The sequence below is a fragment of the Humulus lupulus genome, chromosome 1, assembly GCF_963169125.1.
Source record: "Humulus lupulus chromosome 1, drHumLupu1.1, whole genome shotgun sequence".
Lineage (NCBI taxonomy): Eukaryota > Viridiplantae > Streptophyta > Magnoliopsida > Rosales > Cannabaceae > Humulus > Humulus lupulus.
This window is the reverse complement of record NC_084793.1, coordinates 251,337,417-251,354,164: the sequence shown is the minus strand read 5'-3', so window position 1 is coordinate 251,354,164 and position 16,748 is coordinate 251,337,417. Positions and strand designations below refer to the sequence as shown.

The 16,748-nt window shown below is 34.3% G+C and overlaps 1 long non-coding RNA gene across 1 annotated transcript; it reads left to right on the top strand.

The window, feature by feature from the left end:
- The first annotated feature begins 947 nt into the window (after positions 1-947).
- Positions 948-2,056, top strand: LOC133831406 (uncharacterized). The gene is made up of 3 exons (XR_009892498.1): positions 948-1,023; positions 1,118-1,193; positions 1,980-2,056. It is a non-coding gene; the product is annotated as an uncharacterized LOC133831406 (long non-coding RNA).
- The last annotated feature ends 14,692 nt before the right edge of the window (positions 2,057-16,748 follow it).

The following is a 16,748-nucleotide window of genomic DNA, read 5'->3' as shown; positions in this document are numbered from 1 at the left end:
GCTTCTGGTTATAGTCTCTGTAATCTTTATTGATGATACTTAATAATAATCTAGTCTTTCTCTTTCACTTTTTTTTTTCCAAATTTAAAGATAAATAAGAGAAAGAAGAAGTGATAAAGCAATGAAAGAGTTTATGCTTTGTTATAGGTGAAGATTTAGTTCTTACAAATTAATTTTGAAACACATCAGTCCTTATACTTATTTATTATTTGCAGGGATTTGTATTTGTTGATAGGGATGGAAAACATTTCCGACACATACTTAATTGGTTAAGGGATGGTGTTGTTCCTACATTAAAAGACTCTCAATTTGCCGAGCTTTTGAGGGAGGCAGAATACTACCAGCGACCGGTAAGTAGAGTCTAATACTTATTTTGTGTTAACATCAGGATATTGCTTTGTGTATATTTACATGTAGGTGCTCTTACAATTTTTTTTTTAGTTTGGGATCTTTTTCATTTGATTTTCATGTGCTCATTGTCTACATATGGAAGTTGATCGTTCATATCAATTAGCCAGACATGTCTTAATGCATTGTTATAATAATTCTTGTTTTGCTTTATGCCATGCCCTTTTTTTCACATCTTTGGATTTTTATTGTTAAATTTGAGGAATTTCTCCTATAAGTTTCTTTCTATAGAAGTAATATTGATCATCCGAACTTGATCAATACTCAAGTCAAACAAGACATTGATCCAGAATCCAGGTATTTTGTCCGTTGTTCCTTTTTTATTTTCAAGATTTGGTGAAAATGTAGAGGTTTCCACATAGACATCCAGTATATTCTGTGAACATGAAAAATATTTTCTCTAAATCAGAAGTCATTTTTACAAGATGACAAGCAATTTTGAATTCGTTCTTTCGTGCGAGCTTTTCACAATTTTAGTGCTAACCTTGCTGTATATTCGTAATCTTGCAGTGGTGGGATGAATGGTTACATTTTTGTTTCTAATAGACCAGTGCAGCCTGCACAAATAGATTCACCAATTAGTGGCATGGATATGATTGCTGATAATAAAGTCTTGTAAGTTGCATGTTACTTCCTCATCACGTCTGGACGTATACAAATGAGAATCTTTGCTATCATATTTGATAAATCTTTGTTTCTGTTTATTTAGGTCAGTGTTCTACAAGTGTCCAGCCTTCCATGTACACATTCCTAGACCACCAAGTGGAGTTCATTATCCAAATAAGGTACAATGGTTTGTATTTTTTATAGCAGTTAATATTCTAAATCTTGGAAGTTTAATGCAACATAATTCTATGCGGGACTTGAAAAGAGTTCTGAATTTTACTAGATCAGGATATACAACTTTCTTCTATAGCATGTGCTTCCAACACAATTCTCATTGGAACTAATGAAAATAAATTTTGGTAAGGAAACCTTTGAAAATATGTTAATCTGAACTAGTTAATTTGGTGGTAGTAACTCAAGAGGGGTAGCTCAAATGGTGAGGCATGTAATTTACTCCAACAAGATCTGTTGTTCAAATTTTTCCTGGGCACCTACATAGCAATTGCTATGGTTTCTTGTTCAAATTTTTTAGGTGGAGAGCCTAGTTAAAAAAAAAAAATTGGTGGTAGTAACTTTCATTACCAATGATTTATTTTTGTGTTTATGAATCAGTTTATTAACCTTGTTTGTTAGTTTTAGTCTGGACTCTAGAGTAATTGTTTGTGTGGCATTAATGATGCCTGGCATCTCAGCTTTTCCAATTAAATTGTGTGATTGGATTGGAAAACAAACATTTGGTTTTGAGCACCAATGGCACCTTTTAACTTTTAAATGACCCGATTTTTACACCTACCTTTTAATTTGAGACAAAGTGTTGATGGAAACTTTTCAATGAGAAAACTTACTTTATTTGATGCTCCCAGTTTCTCTTGTTTTGATTATAAACGCATGTATATAATACACACACACACAAACACAAATATATAATTTGGGTCAAGCTGATTTTTGGTATTATGTTTATGCAGTCTATCCTCAAGAAGCATGTTAAACCCACACCATTTTTTTGGCATGAGAAGTCTGTTGTTGTTGGACGGTTGCATTCTTTAAGGTGAGAAGGCCCTAATATTATCTTTTTATAGAGCAGATTTTGCTTATAGTATAATTGCATGGCCAGCAGATAAAGTTATAATTAGATAATTAACTTTTTTTATGTACTCTTTTAGTTTACTATAACTTTAAGTTGAAGCATTACTTATTTAAATTTTGTTGTAGCTAAACAAATGGACTCACAACAAAGACAAGTGCACAAAGGATGATGAATTGAAGGATGGAGCAAGTTTCACGCATGGTTTACTTTTGTGTATCTTGTAATGTTTCTATTTTTCATTTTTGAAGTAAAAATTGTTCAAGATTATAAAACTTTATTATGTTATGCTTTCAAACTTAAGTTAGAACTAAGATCTCATGAAGTAGACACATTCATGGTTTGAATTAGTTATTGTTTAATGTAATACTTATGGTTTATCAATCTATTGAGAATTACATTTTATGATTAATTTTGAATTTTTTTTTATCAAAATACAATAATGAAAATCTTTTAATTAAAAAAAAAACCATATAAGTATACTTATCAAAATAAAATTTAAAATTTTATTACTATATGTTATGATTTAAAAACATATTATAAGCGTAAAAAATCGTTATGGTTTATATAATATAACAAACTAAAAATGTTATCAAAACAATCAAATGTAACAGTTGAAAAGTGTTATGAAAAAAGTACAAGATTAAACTTCAAATTTATAACCAAAAACTCTATCTAAATGTTATTATTTGAATATTATAGCACCTAAAAATGTGTTATTGAATAGTTTAAGATAACACCGAACATAACATTCAAAAACTGTTATAGAAAAGACTAGACTTTTAATAACATGGGCTATGTTAGCATTTTCAGAAGTGCTATCAATAATCCCGGTTAACAGTTTTTAAGTGTTATAAATACTGTTTTTTCTTATAGTGTAAAGTTTAAAATTAATTAAGTTTTAATTAATATTTTCATGGATTTATTGTTATATATTTTATATTTGAAAATATTAATTTTAATTTAATTTGTATTTAATTTTTAGGAAAAAAAATGTATTTTGACACAAAGAAAAAGAAAAAGAAAGAAGAAAGAAGGAAATATAATTGAAAAGAATGATGATAAAGTGGTATTTTTGACAAGATTAGGCCCAAAATGGAGCCCAAACCCAAGTTTTAGCTCAGCCCACGTGTCCTTCTAGCCTCCAGCCGCGCCGCCGAAGCTGAGCCTAGCCGCGCCGAAGCCAAGCCGCTGACAGACCTGACACGGCTGACGCGAGCCATACGCCTCTAGTTGTACCGTCCAACCCGAGCCCGCCACCTGTCCCACACGTTAGCCTCTGTCTCCCACGCACCCGACCAGTCAGCTACCACGATCTGAGTGCTGTCTCCCACGCGCCAGACGTACTCCAAGCTGAGCTAATCGGTGCTTGACACGTGGCCAACGTCTGCTGCACTTGTCTCCCACTTGTCCCACTTTGCACCTATTTTGCAGCCATTTTTCCCACACTTTAGTACATGATTTTAACATATTTTGGTTTATTTTTTCACTATAAATAGAGGACCAAATGGAGTAAAAAAGTATCAGATTGTGGAATTAAGTGTGGAGAGTATAGCGAGAGAGAAAAGAATTTTTGTTCTTATTTTTCTTTCATTTCTTTTACATTACTTTGAGTGAAAACAATGCCTATTTTAGGCTAAATTCTCTTGTGGAAAGGCTAGAGTGAAGTTCATGTCTTACATTATATTTTTAATATATTGATTCTTTATTTTGTTCTTCATTTCTATATCTTTGTTACAATTAAATTTATTTTCTTCTAATTTTTATTCTAAACTTATTAGTGTCTTTTACATAAGTCTAGTCATGCTCTTCTTATGTAATTTATACTTTTAATTTAATTTAGGATATTTGTTATATTATATGCTTTTTACTGCATTCTTCCATTGGTATTTTGTCACTCTAAGGTATATAATATGATAGGTTTTTAAAATTAGAAGTTAGTATAATTTTATTAAAGAACATATTTTAAGGTGAGCTTTATTATATATATTTTCCAACTATAATTAATGGTGTAGAATTATAGTTGTGTATAATGAATCAATTTTATTAAAATATATATATATTTGCATCAATGTAACTTATGTCTTCTATATTTTCTTTCTGATTCTAATTCCTTGATTTTGTTTATTTAATGTTTATATTCTTTTTCAAAGTTATATTATTTCAAAGTTTATTATTTCTGATTTACTAATCTTTCTTTTTACTTGTATTTCACCTCTATGTGGATACGACATAGTCCGATTACTACTGCGACCGCTTAGGAGTTATTAAGCGATATCAATGATCATACTCGATATACCTGGGTTTATATGTTAAAAGCAGTCAGATGCAAGCACTATGATTCCAACCTTTTTTGCATATGTCAACACTCAATTTGCATCAAATATTAAGGCTATTACAAGTGACAATGCTAGAGAATTTAATTTGACTTTTTTTTGCATCAAAAGGAGATTTACACTATAATTCATGTGTTGAAACAACGCAACAAAAGTTTTTTGTTGAGAGGAAACACCAACACATCTTAAATGTGGCTCACGCTCTAGAGTTTCAATAAAGTCTTTCTCTAAAATATTGGGCTTATATGGTAAAAATTGATGAGTATCTAATAAATAGAACACCATCAACAATCTTAAAGACCAAACATCTTATCAAATGTTGTACAACAATGAGCTACAATATAGTCGCTTAAGGAATTTTGGTTGTTTAGCTTATGCCTCAACTTGTAAGTCAAAGGCATGAATTTTCTCCTCAATCAAAAGCTTGCATTTTTATAGGATATTCTGAGAACATGAATGCTTACTGCCTTCTTGATATCCAAAGCCAGCATGTTCTTTACTCCATAGATGTTATTTTTCATGAACAACTTTTCCCTTTGCAAAATTTACACAAATCTGTTAATGATTCTTTGTTTTCATGTAACATATCTCCATGTACTACATCTAATGATATTGCAGCTCCTCCAACTTCAACAAAAGTTGACACATACCAGTAGCTATTGACAATACATTCAAAAAACAACAGATAGATTCTACACTCGGTAACAAAGGACCCAAAACAACAAGACAAGGTAGAGTTGTTCATCCCCCATCTCATCTTACTAACTATCATTGTGATTTAGAAAAAGTTCATTATTCTACAGCTCATCCCCTTGCAAATACACTTTCATATGACAAGTTATCTAATTCTTTTCGAGCTACCATTCTTGCTGCTCACAATATAGCAAAACCCACATCATTTTCCAGTAATAATAAAATAGTTGAATGGAAACAAGCCATGACAATAGAACTCCAAGCTCTTGAGGCCAATAATATGTGTTCAATTATTTCATTACCTAATGGTTGCAACACTATTGATAGAAAATGGGTATATAAGGTAAAATATAAACCTGATGGAGATATAGAACGATGCAAAGCAAGATTGGTTGCTAAAGGTTATGCACCTGTTGCAAAATTTAACACTTTTAAGCAACCGTTAGCTCTTCCAGCTATCAACAACTGGACCCTTCATCAGATGGACATCAACAATGATTTTTTACATGGCGACCTCCATGAAAATGTATACATGGAACTGCCAAAAGAATATACTCCATAAGGGCCTCTTCCACCAAATGCAATTTGCAAACTAAATAAAAGCTTGTATGACCTCAAGCAAGCATCTCAACAATGTTTATCCAAGATAAGTACCATTTTACTCCAAGATGGTTTTCACCAATCTCCTTCGAATCACTCTTTATTCCTAAAAAATAAATCAAGTGTTTTCTTTGCTTTACTTATTTACATTGATGACATTGTCATAGCTAGTAATTGTGAGATTGTTATCACTCAATTCAAACTTAAGTTAGATTCTCAATTCAAACTAAAAGATCTTGGTCATCTCATATTTTTTCTTGGCCTTGAAATTGGTAGGTCTGGCAAAGGCATTTCTGTTTCACAAAGGCCTTTCACTCTTCAACTTCTGGACGACACAGGATATCTTGGAACAAAATCTACACCTACACCTATGGAACCTAACAACAACCTAAGCATGGAAGAAGGGGATCTTCTCACCAATCTGACTTCCTATCGAAGCCAAATTGGAAAACTGATTTATCTCACAAGCACAAGACCAATCATAGCTCACTCGATCAATAAACTCAGCCAATACCTCTATAATATTCACTTTCATTAGTAAGGGGTATTTTGATAATTTGGCTTGGGTCAGGGTATTTTTGCAATTTATATGTGTTTATGTGTTTAATGATATGAACTATAATATGCATGAATAATGATGTATGATTTATTTTTTTGAAATTGTTAGTCAGTCCACAAATTATGCTTCTTCAAGTGTTAAGGGCCAAGAAGTGATAATACTTGAGATATGGGGGTTAGAGTAGAAATATGAGCTTTTATGGTAGAAAGTGTAATTAAGGAAAAAAAAATTAGCTTAAGTAAAAGGACAATTATGGGATTAGGAAATCACATTCAAAAATTAAAGGTTGAAGAATGTAATGTAATTAGGTTTTTACACAATTCATTATCAGAATAAATCAAATAAATAAAGGAAATTACGTTTATACTTCGTACGATTGACAGACGGAGCAGTTTACGAATACTTTAGGCTAACATATCAAAGAACCTCTCATCTTTGATCTAAATCTTGGAAGCTTAAGAATTTGAAGGAGAACGTTGATCAATGTTGACAGACAAGGAGTAACCATTAAGAAACAAGGATTATGAGGATTGTGGTTGTGGTTGTGGTCTTGTTTGGTAAGTCTTTAACACCTTATTATTTAAGTCTAATTGTAGATCTAGGGTTTGAAAGTGAAAAAGGCTAATCAATTGTGTTAAATGGGGATTTTATAATGTTTTCATTTTTAGAGTTGATTTAATGATGTTAGAAACATGTTAGGTTTGATTTGGTAGGGTTTCAAGGTCAAATTTTTGTTAGTTGGGCATGTCTGGGTTCAACCAGTCGACTGGATGGTAGGGATCGATCGGCCGATTTGTGATTTGTCGCAGGTTTAATTTTTCTCAACTGGTCGACTGGCTACTAATAGCCGGTCCACCGACCTGCATTTTTTAGGGGGTTTAATTTTGGAAGAAACTGGTCGACCAACTCCTATGAACCGGTCGACCCGCCTATTGCAAAGAGGTGCATATGTTTCCAAAAATGAGGAATTTTGGTCCAAATGTCTTGGGGATCCTATTGTAAGGTCTTGGGACTTTCATAAACCTATTTTTAAGGTCATTTGGGTCCTAGGAAGTTAAGTTATCTATTTTGAGAATGTTATGTTATTAATTATGGGATATGATGTTGTATGATTGGGGGCTCGCTAAGGATACTTGAAGGAACGTGTTAGTGTGTGGATTGCTGCTGATTTAAGTAGTTTATATTCAGTGTTGCTTATGTGTGTACGTGTATGTGTGATACTTTGTTGGACATGCTTATGTTTTTAAATGAATGCCTACGTTATAAATTGCATGCTTATGATGTGTTGGAAAATGCATGCTTATGTTATTAGTTGCTTTAATGCACTATGTTTATTTTTACTTTGGATTTTACATGTTTTTTAATGTTAATGTTTATGATTTAATTATTTATTGTTGTATTTTATTTGAAGTATTTATTTATGTTTTTGTGTGAGTGTAAGGGGGTTGTGTCCTACACAACTCTTCTTGTTGTGCATTGGCTCACGGGTACTATGTGTTGTAGGTAAAGGCAAGGAAGGGATTGAAGGGCAATGAGTTGGAGAGTTTTGGTGGATGACGTACATCTCATGGATATCACGACCGTTAGGGGTCAGGCCTACCTGAAAATTTATTTAATGTATACTGTTCAGTTTTAAGACCTGCTTTATTACGAGTTCGAATGTTGTTTTAAGTCTTGTTATGGAGTCAAATGTTGGTTTTATTTAAACGGTAACTATGAAACTCCGGAGTTTTTTTCTTTTTAAACATTTGCGTTGTCATTTACGTTTGATTCCTTTATAATGAAAGATGTTTTATTTCAACTTTATTTATTATATGAGTCATTAACACCTCATGGAAACTAGGGTGTTACAACCTCACTCAACCTCAACTTCCTCATCTTGAAAGTTGCCAACAAAATATTGAGATACCTTAAAGGAACTCTCGGCCAAGGGTTATTCTTGCCCTCCAAATCTGAAATTACTATCAAAGCATTTGCTGATGCTGATTGGGGAACATTTCTTGAAACCAGAAGATCCATATCTGGCTATTGTACATTCCTTGCAAGTCAAAAAAGCCTACTGTATCAAGATCATCAGTTGAAGCAGAATACCGAGCAATGGTCAATGCTACTTGCGAAATCACTTTGGTCCAACTATTCTCAAGGACTTTGGCATTCTTCAAACTACTCCAGCCGTGATATTCTATCACAACAATGCAATTGTACACATTTAAGAGAACTTTGTGTTCCATGAACGAACCAAACATGCAGCCATTGATTGCCACATTATATGTGAGAAAGTTTAAGATGGTCTCATCAAAATGAGACATGTTACTTCATCAAATAGCTTAGCTGATGTTCTCACTAAATCCCTTTTTCTAGCTCCCTTCTGAGAACTCATATCCAAGATGGGAGTAATCAACATATCTTTCCATCTTGAGGGGGCCTATTAAACCTTCATTACACATTTTGTTATAGTTAGTTACATTGTATTTGAGTTTAATAACTAATGAGTTAATTAGTTTAATTCAGTTGTCTCTAATTATCAGTAATGAGTTGTATCTCAGCCTATATTTAAACGCTTCCTATGTAATTCTATGATTAGTTTCGAGAAATACAAAAGCTTTATTTTTCTTTCTCTTCTTCTCTCTGACATAACAAATATTACATTACTTTTGAGAATATATGAACATTGCATTATTGGAAAACATATTGACGTATTATTTGCTTGGAATATTTGTATTTGTCACTCAATTCGGACTAAAAGGTCATACCCTATAGCTAGATACTTAATATATATGAGATGAATGGAAAACATGTCTTATATCCATTTCTCGTGACTTGGACTTATAACGCACTAGGACTAGGTTGGTCATTATTCAAAGTTATCCATTTTATGTGAGTCATGCCTCGAACGTTTTGTGTCTATTATGAACCTAGAAAGTTGAATTGAACAACATAATAAGGCACACATATGAGACCACCCATGCTCTAGTGTGGTCTAGGGTTTAACCCTATACTCTCTCTAAAATGTATCAAGCTCAAGCTGATGAAGTGGAGGAGGTGATGCGTCAAGTACAAAACTTAATATTTGAAGATTTTTCAATGGCTCTTGAGTTGGATGATGTTACTGTTAGGGAGGTGATTGTGCGTTCGTTGGTGGGTCGCTACATTATGGTCCATGGCTAAGGACTAATGGATTGTTCCATTGTATGGTCTACGGCTGTAATATGGATCATCGATAGAAAATTACTTCTCCCTCTTGGAAGTCAAAGTTTTGTTTAATTGTAAACGAATATGGATATGGATGATAGACCATGCAAGTGGTTCATTATGCTAAACTAGGAATTGAGGAAACTTTTATTGGTACACCAATACACAAAGAATTGGGGTTTCTACCTAGACAGATGATGGAGACAGAGCCAAAGAAATGAGGGGAACAAGACTTGGCACAGATGCCGAGGAGCCTCACTCCTATGTTTTGGGGGAAAATGAACTTACACCACCTAATTAGATAGATTCTAGAGTAAAAAATATATTTAATGTAGAGAACCCAAAAAAAGATAGGAAAAACCAAATGCAAACCAAAAACAAAAACAAAATCAAATCATGCACATGTCGCAGAACACTAAACCCTTGAGAAGAGCACCAATTGAAATTTCAAACTTGAGGGAGAAACACGAAAAGACTCCTACACGAGGAATATCATTGTCCAAATTCTATATCTGTCCCAACATTGATGCTTGAGGTTTTACAAAGAGGAAAGGGAATTGAGATTGAATAAAGCCTTTGAAATTCTCAAGGCAAGCACTTTCTTGATGAATATCTTGGAGAAAACCGAGAGCTGAGAGAGAAGTTAGAGAGGTATAAGTTACAAAGGGGGTTGAGAAGTTTGATCCTAACTCAAAAGTCTAAAAGACCCCTTTTATTGTTGAGATTGGTTAAATATAATAGTTAAGTTATTTACACAATGAGATGAAAAACACTTAACAATTTTCACTTAAGTTGAAGCGAAAATATGAGTTTTGTTGTAGGCATCTGTAATCGATCATTTTAGATCTAAAGTGATACAATAAGGATTCTAAACATGCCCAAAAAGTTTGATAGCATTTGTAGATGTTTAAGGTCATTTTTTTGTCAAGCTGGCTAGGCCTACAGGCGACACGTTGCTTGCTGAGAGGCAATGTGTTGTGCAGGCACTCATGGGCAATCAGTAACACATGTCTCTTGTGGTAGAGTGACATGAGTTTTAAGTCTTTGTTAAATCTCAATTCTCATTTAATTTTGTAAAGACTTCAAGCAACTCTTGGAAGGCTTGGAATAAATAATTTGGATAGTGCTCTTCATCGTGTATAAGCCTTTGGTTCTACATTTTTGTTTTGCGACAAAGGCGCATTTGGTTTTTCGTTTTTGAGTTTCCCATTACTCTTTGTCAATTCTTTTGTTATAATTATTTTGTATTTTTTGTGTATATTCTAACTATCTAGGTGTTGTAGTTTTACTCTCCATTTTATGTCAATTTATAGATTATTCTTTAATATTTAAATATTTAATATTTCCCTTCATACTTTGAATATGATTCTTGATTAATCTCTAGGCTTTTAATTATTGAGTTAATTCCATTTATTAATTATTGATTTAAAGTTTTAAGCCATAAATTCCCATCATTTATAGTATAGGTATTGTCATTAAGTAAAAATAATAGGATTAAATTTTTTAAAATAACCATGTAGAGCTTAAAAATTGACCTTGTACGGACCAGACAAGTGACACATCACCTGCTATGATATCTGGGTCCTGAAATTCCAAGTGGTGACATACTGCATCAAGCCCTAGTATAACTCTTTAAGAGTGTCCCAAAACACCTCCAAATGTTCCAAATCTTTTTGGGCATGCTTAGATACCTCACTGTACCACTTTAGACCCCAAAAATAGTTTTTAAATGCCTACAATTCAAATTCAAATTTCATACCTCCATTATGTGAAATCGTATAAGGGTTTTACACAAATTTGTGTAATACAAATTAGGCTTTTAATTTTGACCAATCCTAACACTATGTGTAAGGACCCATGACTTCAAGCTCCATTTAGTTATCGTAAAATTATTATCGAATAATTTCATTACCTTATTAATTGCTCGTGGCTCCACTAAAAACTTGGAATTGCACTCTTGAACTCATAGAACGCTTTACACTTAAAGTAAATATGTTATCCATTGTTACAACCATAATTTGTCATTAAATCCTCTATAGATGATTTACAATTGAGTCAGGTGCAAATTACTATTTTACCCCTCATTGTATTTTATCCTTAAATACCACTAAGTTCCTTGTAAATGATATTTCGTGAACTTTAATCACAAAAATGAGTACTCAATCATTTAACTCGTTGAGCCAAGCTATAAGGTGATCATCATTTCACTTCTTGCTAGAAGCTATAGATGCTCATATCTATAATTAACACTTCCAATCAATTATACTGTCAAGTCCCCAAGATGTAAGTATGGGCTTGTAACGCCCTGGATAACCAAGATCATTACACTGTGTATTTATAAAGGTGCAAGACTTGCTAATCAATTCTTTTAGTTAAAAATGTGATACTAAAACCATAATCGAACTAGGGTTAAAAAATTTTGGTCATAAAAGACAAATTTCATTTAAATAAACGTTTGATACATGGGATCCCAAAAACAAGGTTTAAAGGACAGTTTACAAAATTTCAAAGTTCATGTACAACCAAAAGCCACTCTAATGGAAAAATAGGCACTTTAGGTTCTCCTGTCCCTGTACCATCCCTCGGCCGTGGCGGCCGAGCAACTGACTATGTACATTCTGCCTCAGAGCTCTCCAACTCAGGAATGGTCCACCTTTCCCTTGCCTTTACCTGCACCACGTAGCACCCGCGAGCCAAGGCCCAACAAGAAAACCATAATGCAGAGCATAAACAATACAAACAACCATATAATCCATAAAGCTGTTAACTAGATATTCAGCATGCCATAACAGTCATCTACTCAGAGAGGTCAAACAATTATTCAAACAAGTTATAATAAATAGACAATAATAATAACATATCAATATTCATCATATAATACTCAGGGTCGACGCCTTTAGGCTGCACCCTCTATTTAACCCACTGTCTCCGGCTCACTTATGCTGAGCCCAGTGTTTAATCCACTGACTCCATCCCGCATAAGCCGAGCTTAGTGACTATTAAGCTATCCTCAGCTACCAATGGTCGAGCCGCATACTCTGCACAAATATTAGTTCCGGCACTCTTAGGACGTTTATTTCATGCTCTCATGGCATATCATAATCATACAACAATTGTATTCAAATATAGGGAGCCCTTAGTCCCATGACAGCCACACAAAAGGGTGCAGTTTTCTACCTTTAATTCCAAGTGCTTTAGTTAATAGAGATGACCCTCAAGCATGATCCCGTCCCAAGCCCTAGCGTACACCTAGTCACAATCCATAAAATGGTACTTCGATAAGTTTGAATTCTAAAGGACAATCCTGGGACCAAACTTGCACTCTCGGGACCTCTAATTCCACCAAACGAGGTGGTGAAACCGTCCCCTGAGCCCCCAAGCAAAAACCTAAAAAGTACCCAAAAACCAAGTTCTAGAGGCAGGGTAGCGCTATAGCACTACAAGAGGGTACTACAGCACTATAGTCAGAAACCCAGCCCCCCAGGAACATAGCCTAGCGTTGTAGCGCTCCCAACCTAGCGCTACAGTGCTGCAACCCGAACATGCAAAATTCCGGGTTTTTCCCATCGAACTATCAAGAGCCAAAGCTCCAAAAATCCACTCCAAACCTCAACTAAACTCAAAATTGAACCTACAATTCACTATATCTCAACCAAAACACCCACATAATAGGAAACCTTGACTAACAACTTCATCAAACACAAAAATCAAACTTGAGCTCTGAAGCTCAAGAACTCCATCAAAACCAGAAACCAGATAATCAAGGTCAAAAATTGTTACCTCTGATTAATGAATCCAACCCTAGGTTGCCTTCAATGTTCCTCCCAGCTTTGATTCCTCCAATTCCCATGTTCAAATCCTTAAACTTCCATCCAAAATTAAACTCAGAAATCATTCTCAACAAAGCTCAGCAAACTCAGATAAAACCTTAAACCTTACCTTAATTTGGAAGCTAATTTCAGCTAAACTCCTTAGCTACTCCAAGGATCAAAGCCCCAAAAACTATCCTAGACTTCCTATTAAGTTCTTAGCTTCAAAATTCACAAGGGAGAGTGAGAGAGAAAGAAATCGTGAGAAAGGGGAAAGGGTGAGCTAAGTGTTCTCTATTTTTCTTTCTTTCCTTTAGTGCTTCTACTTCTTTCTACTATAGTCTAAGGAAAATAGATTATATTAGTTATCCGTCTAATAACCAAAAGACTCTTTTACCCTCCCAATCAAAACTAAGTCTTTTAATCAATCTAAGGGTAGTTTGGTCATTTGTTCCCAATTCCCGCTAATTCCTCGAGTGTCCCTAATATTTACAACTTAAATCCAATCATCTAATTAATCACCAATTATTTTTTCCCCAATGTCTAAAAATCTCCAATATATTTCCCAAATTCCCAGAAATACCCCCAGGCTCCCCTGAGTCGGGTATAAATCCCCGTCGTGACTATTTCGCCAAACCGCTCACTAAGATCATCTCGAGCCACAAGCTGCAAATACATCCACATAATAATGTGGTCTCAACAATTCACCACAAATAATCACATTTATGCCCTCAACGGGCCAAAATTAAAAATATGCCCCTATAAGCTAAACAAGGTCCACATGCATATCTAATACTCATAAACATGCATTTCACATATCCATATAATCATGCTTATAAAATAATCATGCATTGAATCATTTAAATCACACATAAATCAATTATGCCCTCCCGGCATGCTAATCAAGGCCCTTAAGCCTTATTAGCGATTTTGGGTTGATACAGGGCTAGTTCGTAGGGTAAGCTGGTAACGAATAAATCAAAGGATTTGAATAATACAATCAGTTAGAATACTAACCATTAATAATTGAGATTAAATTGACCTATGGTCAATTTTATGATATGACTATATTAGATAATAATGGTGCATGTACTTTTCTATCTAAAGTCAATATCAATCCAGTCCGATGTAACAAATTGTAACGCCCCACGTCATTATGGCTGCTTCCTGGAATGATGACTGGACCTACAAACCAACACGAGTGTTTCCAACGTGCTTTGTCCTCACCGCACGCTTCCTAGGAAATCTTCCCAGGAGGTCACCTATCATGAGACTACTCCAGGTTAATCACGCTTAACTTTGGAGTTCTCAAGTAATGGGCTACTTGTAGAGTCCAAGAACTTTACTTAGCTAATTGTTTAGTAGTATTATAGTATGTTTAGTGTTATCATTGTTACTTTGGATTTTTGGTTCAGACCGGGAGTTATTTGGACACTCGTAGTAGTACTTATAGATTTTCTAAGTTTAACCTATAGTTTAAGAATATTAAGTATAACCTAAGGTTTGATTAATGTGTCTGATATTAAGGAATATATTATTATATTATAAGTTTAGACATCAACCAATAGGATTTTAAGCACATGTTTTGAATGGTAATTAAGGATTTAGTATTTTTGAGGATTAAATTAAATAAGGGTAAAAGTTTGAATGTATAGGGTCAGTCAGCAGCTTTGAGCACGTTGAGGGCTTAGTCAAGGCTGTTTACTCCATTCAAACTCAGCTAAAAATGTGTAAATTCGTGTTTAAATATTCAGCGTATGCCGATATATCGCAGCTATAGGGGGCGATATGTCGCAGCACGTAGATACGGAAAACACGAATCGATGCACGGTCGCCTCGGGAACAAAGGTCCAGGCGATATATCGCCTATAGGGGGCGATATATCGCCTCCACCAGCATGAATTCAAATACATTTGAATTCTTTTCCCTTCAGCCATTCAAACTCCTTCAACAGTCCAGCATCTTCTGAACGAGTCTTCAGCCTCTGCTGAACGATTATTCAAATGATTCTCACCTAAAAAGCCATTATTTTTATTCAAGTAAAATCAAGATATTTTCATTCCCAAACTCTATAAATAGGACCTAGTACCCAGCCATTATTCACCATTTGCTCTAAGTTCAGAGGCTGCTAGTGTTAAGTGAGTGTGAGAGTGTAAACACTTGGTTTGGGGAAAAACTATAAGCTTTAACATCATAAGCTTATCAAACACTTTGGGAAGTGAGTGCTATAGTATTTCGGTGGATGTTAGATTGGTCTTGCAATCTTTGAGGTAAACCCAAGACTCTAGTTCTTTTCTGTATTTTTATGTTATTTCCTTTCTCAAAACCTTCTACTCAGTCCCCTAACCTTATTCTTATTTTGGTTAGGGAATCCAAGCTTTTAAGCATATAAGTCGGTAAGTATGTTTCTATGGTTTAGTCTTTCCATCTCTTTCATTTCATCTCCTTTCTTTAGACTTACTCTTTCTTATGGTTTTAGGAGTGTTCCAAAAGTCCTAACTCAGTCCATTTTATCCCGGTAACTTTGGTAAGGAAAATAGGCTAGAATTAATATGTTATGTGCTTATGTTATCTATATGTTTATGTTATTAAAAGTGTTATGATATGTATATGTGTATGTAGGCTTGGGCATATGACCCATATGACTAACAAGACCCCAAATGGGTTATGGGCATATGACCTACTTAGCTAGTAGGACCCCATTAACCCCATGGGCATATGCTTGTTTAGTCTATGGGACCCCAAGTAATAATGGCCATTATAATAAGTGTATGTTATATGTATTATGTTAAGTCTTTATGTTTTCTTATGAAATTGTGTATATGACTATGTGTTAGGTTTTTCCTTGCTGGGCATTAGGCTCACTCCTTTCTGTTTATGTGCAGGAAAATAAGCTTAGAGGCGGTAAGATTCGTGATGCTTGGGAGGATGTGTATCGATGATGAATGGAGTCAAGGGGCCGAGCGTTATCGATTCGAGGATGTAGTCTCCTTTTATGTTTTTTTATGGTTTTACATGTATTTTCCGCATTATTATGTAATGTCTTTTATTTTAAATCTTATTTTGTTTTAAAGACAATGGGATCCCAAAATCCTTCTTAGTATTCTGTTTCTTTGTAAATAACTCTTATTTTCAAGTTACTCAATAAATTATGGTATTTTCGTAAAATGTAAGTTGTTATGTATAGTTTCGATAATGGTCCAATTAGTCTAGATTAGTGGGTCATTACAGTTGGTATCAGAGAAAACGGTTCCTTCGCATGAAGTTCTCCTCGATACACATGCTCAAAGCTCCGAATCGGACCGCCAAGTAAGTGTTTAAGTTACAAGTTACAAGTTACTTTGTCTATGTGTATAGCTAACAACTTTAGTGTTTATGTTTCAGTTAAAAATGAATGGAGCTTTAACCTACCAAGATATCCGAGCCATTAAGGCCTTAAAAAGAATAAGGGAGCCAAGAAA